Raw genomic sequence first — 6000 nt, 5'->3', positions numbered from 1 at the left:
TGGGAGCTCAAGTTCTGTAATGTGGGTATTTATAAAATAAGCTCCCAGTCCTGACTGTGCTGTGCAAATCTGACATAAAGTTTGTTCTTAAACCTCATCGGGGTTTACAAACCCAACATGCCTTCCAGTTTCAGTCCTTTGCCTGGAGAAACAACACCTGCCAAGTCAGTCCTGCACAAAGATGGATCTGTGGTGTGGTGGGTTTAGCAAGCCAGTTGTTTGACCCTGTACTCTGGATATCAAAGATCTGAGGTTTCAGCATGACTCCCCACCTGTGAGGATGTAAATCTTGTCGCTATGGAAGCGCATTAACTGCCAATCTCAGGTTATTTCAGTGTAGTTGTTGTAGATTTTCCTCTGCTATCTCCCTCTTCCAGCTGAAGAAAGCAACCCCTTCACATTCCCTACCGCAACTCAACCTACAGGGTGAGGGATCCATGGCTAGTCTGCCCAGACATCCTCCACCCTGACCTACTCACCTTTTTCCCCCTTCAAAGCCCCTGGACAAGAACAGGGACTGGAGTATCTCTTTTATGAGGGGAGATTGCAGGAGCTGGTCCTGTTCACTTTAAAGACTGAGAAGGGATCTCAAGAATACATAGAAGTATCTCAAGAGGACGGTGCTGGACTTTTTGGTGGTGCCCAGCAACAGGACAAGAAGCAATGGCCATAAACTAAAATACAAGAAGTTTAACTTCAAGATGAGTAAGACCTTCTTTACATTGAGGGTGGCAGAGCACAGGCGGATCAGCTGCCCAGGGAGGTCATGGAGTCTCCCCTCACTGCATCCAAATCCACCGGGACACATTCCTGTGACACCTGCTCCATGTGAACCTGCCTTGGGCTGGATGGGACCCAAACAATTCCATGACTCTGTACTTTCATGGGGACATTTAAGGCCGAAAAGCCCGAAACAAATATTCGAGGGGCTGGAAAAGGCTTTAATCGTCTCAGAGAGCTGCCTGACACCGAGTAAACCCAGTGGGATGAGCAGAGACATTCAGAGCAAATCTGAGGGGAGGAGAGGAGTAAAAGCCGCACATCCACAGCCCTGCACTCCTGATTCCCCTCACAGCTCGGCAAAATGGATGCAGGACACACCGCCACAGCGCCTCTGCTCTACCCCTCAGGGCTCGCCATGTTCTCCGGCTGCCCCAGCCCCGCCTGTCATGGCGGCGGAGGAGGAGGAGGAAGAGGAGGAGAATAGGGAGGAGAAGGAGGAGGAGGCAGCGGTCACATGGCGCCAGCGCCGCCACAGCGGGCGCGGGGCGGGCGAAGGGGCGATGCCACCGCCGCGGTGAGTGCGGGGCTGAGCGGGACACGGGCCGTGGTGGCGGCGTGAGGGGAGGCGGCCCCGGCGGGGGAACCGGCGCCGGGGTGAGGGGCAGCCCCGGGGTGTGGATGGGGGGCGTCGGGCTCGCTGTGCCCGGTGGTGCTCGGTCATAGATTGGACTCGGTGATCTCAGAGGTCTTTTCCAACCTAGCGGTGTGATTGTGTTTTCCCGCCTGCCCTGAGGCAGCGGTTCCTGAGCCCCAGGGGCTGGTGCGGTGCGGGGCTGCCCCGCTCCGGGTCTCGGTGAGGTGACAGCGGGAGGCTGCCCCGGCCGGGTCCCCGCCTGACCCGGCCCCTTGCTGGGGGCTCCTGGTTTAACCTGACCCCGGGGGGACCGAGGGGCTGCAGCAGGGTGTGCTACACGGGATGGGAGATAACGTAATTACTGTTTCTTATGCTCTTTAAATGCATGTGAAGGCGCAGCAGCAGCCCGGCTGCAGGTAGACTGAAACTCTGCAAGTCTGACCTGAAATGTGAGGATCGCTGCGCGTTGGTGTTGCTGGCGCTGCTCCGTTCATTGATTCGTTTGTAGGGTGAGGTCAGACATTGCTTTTTGGAGTGCTGTGTGACCCCGTGAAGTATTAAAGCTTTCTTTCCTTTATGACTGGGAAATTTTTTTTAAAACCGTTTCTTCCCTCTTCCACCCTCCTGCCCCTCCGTCCTTCATTCCCCCCTTGTTCTTCAGTATATACTTATATGCAACACTGAGGCTTCTCTCTTCCTTTTAGCAAATATGTGCTATTCTCTGTGACTGGTCTCCAGCTCTTTAGTCAGTTCATTTTTGCCATGTGGTATTTTTATTTTTTTGTATCTGTGTTAAAGCTTGTTCGGAAAGCTGCTGCAGAACATGCTGGAGCAGATGGGCTGTCTCAATGTTACTTGCAAGCAAGGGACCAGAGAAACTTTAATCTGCCTTGCAAGAAAGCAAATGGATCTAAATAAGCCACCAAAAGCCCTGTGCTGCTTGTAGTGGGGGACTTGGCAGGTCAGAATTCCCTGCTGTAAGGTGGTACTGGAAGCAGGCATTGTGTTTAGAATCCACCTTTCCAGACAGCTGTTTCACCTTTGTTCACTTTGTCACAATGTCAGCCTTAAAATTGCTGTTGAAAGTAATTAGAACGCTGATGCTCTCTATTACAGCATCTCTGCCAAGCTGTTTCCTGAGTTGTTTTTAATATCAGTTGCAGGGCCGCTGCAGTAAAACCTACAGGACTTTAATTATGTTATTAAAGTGCAGCCCCTACTCTTCCAAAGGAAAAAAAAAATAATATCTCATGCCCTGGCTTTGTTGCTGTTCTGTAAACAGTGTTTTCTCCATTTGGGTATTTGGAGCATTGCTTTCTGTTCAAAGGAAGGGTGAAATCTCTCAATGCCAGCACAGTAATTGTGCAGGTGGACAGGGCTTTTCTCCATTTGGGTATTTGGAGCATTGCTTTCTGTTCAAAGGAAGGGTGAAATCTCTCAGTAATTGTGCAGGTGGACAGGGTTGTTAGCACTCTGCTAACCTGCTGTTTTTCCCTGGAAAATGTATTTCAACATGAGATCAAATCCCTCTCTCCTTAGAAAGAGTAGTCTGTAAGTTACATTAAGCATTCTTGCATGCTTTTATGGGCTAGGATCTGTTTTTGTTTTATTTTCCTTTCCTATGGATGTCCTCTTAATAGGAAACGATTCCTGGGTATCTCTGATTAGCTTAAGCTGATCCAAATGCAGACTGTGCCCAGGAAAGGATTGTACCAGTCTCTTCCTGCAGTATGTTTCTGCCATGCTACCCCATGGAGAACCTCTAAATATGTGAAACAGTCCAGCTGGGATTCCTAGGCCTCATTTTAGAACAGTGTAAATGTTCAGGTGGTTCCAGATAAGAGGCTTTTGATTAACAAGCAATTGGCCTCCCCTGGTAGAACTGTCTCTGAAGAACTGCATGCCTCCTGCATGAGCTTTTCCTCCTCTCTGGGTAAGATAAGCTCCTGCAGAGTTTTAGGAGCTCTTCTGCAGCAGGGAAGGAAAGAAATAACAGTGCAGCTCTAATGAGCCTTCGTCTCCCAGCCTCAGATGAGGATGCCAGCAGGGGAAGTGGCATTTGTTCTGCTGGAAGAGAGTCTGACTGTGGATTTTGGGGCCTGTGGCCTGGCTTCTGCTATCTAATCACATTCTCAGAGGATGCAAATCAATACTGCATTATGCACAGGAGTAGCACTGGGTAGACTTCCTGAAAAGCTTCTGTGTGACTGTAGTTTATGAGAATGGCTGAGGCTGATCATTTTCATAGTGATGTAAAATGACAGTAGGTGTGATTGAAGCACTTCAGGTGGCAGAAAGCCTGGAAACAGAAGGGCAAGGGCAATAAAGATAAATTATTGGTATTTTGAAAAATTATCTGCAGAAAATAGGCTTCCTCACAATAAGTGATGCAAACCTCAAGTTTTTACTGGTAGGTATAAGGCGTGTGTGTGGTGTGGGGTCACATGGATGAAGTTAAAAGTGTCTGAGCAGATAGTAAAAGTGAGGATTTGGGATTTTCCAGTGAGAAAGAGGAGGGTACTGTGGGGGTGAAAAGAACAGAGGCAGGAAGGCAGGATGATTCTTTGGTTACATGCATTAAAGGTCCTGTGGAGTGGTTGCAGTCAGAGCAGCCAGCAGGCTGAGTTTGGCACTGTGGCAGCTGTGTGTTGATAACTTGAAGCAGAGAAGTAAAGTGAGACTTCCACTGAAAGGAAAAAGTAAACTTACAAGATTACCATCATTCCTTCATTCCTTTCTGAGACTGTTGTTTGTCAACTTCCTAAAAAGTTGCATCTGCCTGGTGGGTGATACTGCAGCTAAAGGTATCCTCAAAATCAAGCAATTTCCTTTGGTACCATTCATTTTGGAGAGATATCACTTGCTACTGCAGAGTAAAAGTATGTTCTTGTATTTCAAGTGCAGAAATGAATTTGATTTTCCCTTCTCAGAAAGTATGACAGAAATGAAGTCTGTTTGAATCCCTGTTAAGAGTGTGGGAGGCAGATAAACTGTCTTCTTATCTAAGGTTTCTTTTCTAAACATATGGTGGTTTATGGAGGTGGAAGCATCTGCTGTTGCAGCTCCTATGTTAATGTATGAAGTAGTGTCTGATCAAGCAGGGTTTTGCAGCATGCGTGAAAGCATTTGTTCAGCTCTCTTTGTGTGAGAGTTGTATGCACCACATCCTTCAGCCACGTTCTAGCGTGTTTCTCATGTGAGTCAGCATTGGGTAAGGATTAGTGTAAATGTTCTGTGAAAACTAGAAATACACTGCAGCAGAAAAGGTAGAAAATTAGGAAGCTGATTGTGCTGTTTCATTCAAAAATTGACTTCAAGCATATTAAATTTCTGATTTTTTGTTGTAGGAACTTCTGAGCTTATTCCGTCAGATGTGAAAATATGCTGAATCTGTAGATTAAATAACTGATGGTGTTACTAAAATGTAGAGCATGGATTAAAGTGCCTATAAACATCTACTTTGTGTTGTATCTCAGACCTTTCTTGTGCAGTCTGGCTTGGCAGCCTGATCCTTTGCATGTTTGAAACTGGAGCAGAGTACTCAGGGGTGAATCAGCTTTTCCACTGCTGACACGGATTAGAGACCCCTGATGCAGGATTTGCTGCTGCCTGCTCTGTGCTTTAGAGGGTGAGCAAGAAGAAGTTGTGCAGGCCAGGGAGGAGTCCAGAGCTGCTGCCCCACAGTGCTCACAGGTCTTTGATGTCTTTGTGGCTCGAGTTCAGCTGGGAGCAGGTGAGCTCTTGTGGTTTTCTGTCTTGTGGCAGTAGTGGCATTGCAAGTTCTGTGTTTCTGAAGTTGGCTGTGACTGACAAGTTCTACCTTTCCAGCTCTTCTACAGAGACTGTTCACATTTGTGTTCCAGCCTCTCTTGCCATGGAACAGGACAAAAGTAATTCCTCTTGCTGCTTGAAGGGGGAGGAATATGTGCATGAGTGGCTGTTTGGGGGGAAACTGCCTACCTGCAATAACTTCTTGTCATTCCCAAGACTCCAGCTGCGGAGACACTGCACCATTTAAGAAGTCAGATTTTAAATTGACAGGCTAAGCTAATAAACTTGCAGAGGCATGCTGAAAGGAAGGTACCAGTGAAGGGTTGCTATGTGCCAGACTGATTTAAGCAAATACTTAACGAATGTTAGAGGCATGTTCATGGAGGTCTTTTTAGTTTCTGTAAACCCATCCAAATGTTGCTTGGCTAAATGACACGGATTTTCTTGTGCAGACAAGAATTAAATTGGACGCTTTAAACCTTGGAGGTGGCCTTAATTAAAACACAGATACTTTTCCAGGAAGCCCAAACTATTTTGTTTTGATTTAAAACCCCTTATGAATCAATCTTTGTAGGTATTTTGGCTGTTTTGCCAGTTCCTCAAGAATAACATCAAGAACAAAGGATGCCACTGTCTCTATTGATACATCTCATATTTGTTATTGAATATGTTTTCTAGAAGTATTTCCTTTAGTTTTCCATTTCCTGAAATACCTTAATTTTGTCAGTTAGCATGAATTTCTTCTCTGGTGTCAGCAGATGTGGAGACTCATCACCTATAAACCAGGAGATGGCCAAGTTCTGGATTGCACATTAACCTTCTGTGCAAGCAGAGTGTTGGGAGGCATGGCTCCTGCTGAAGTGGGAAAATGT

General features: G+C 46.8%; 1 protein-coding gene across 5 annotated transcripts in view; it reads left to right on the top strand.

Moving 5' to 3' along the window:
* Positions 1–1231: 1231 nt before the first annotated feature.
* Positions 1232–6000, top strand: part of GALNT11 (polypeptide N-acetylgalactosaminyltransferase 11) — a 44080-nt gene continuing 39311 nt past the window's right edge. For 3 of the 5 annotated variants that reach the window (XM_039704086.1, XM_039704044.1, XM_039704095.1), the window contains exon 1: positions 1232–1297. The gene's annotated coding sequence lies outside the window, so the exon portion shown is untranslated. Of the gene's footprint in view, positions 1378–1845; positions 1867–6000 lie in introns of those variants that run through there. The other 2 variants (XM_039704054.1, XM_039704078.1) reach the window with 2 other exon arrangements.

Source organism: Passer montanus, unplaced genomic scaffold, assembly GCF_014805655.1.
Source record: "Passer montanus isolate IOZ18808 unplaced genomic scaffold, ASM1480565v1 scaffold10, whole genome shotgun sequence".
NCBI lineage: Eukaryota > Metazoa > Chordata > Aves > Passeriformes > Passeridae > Passer > Passer montanus.
Note: the sequence above shows the minus strand (reverse complement) of the source record. Positions and strands in the feature narration are given on the sequence as shown.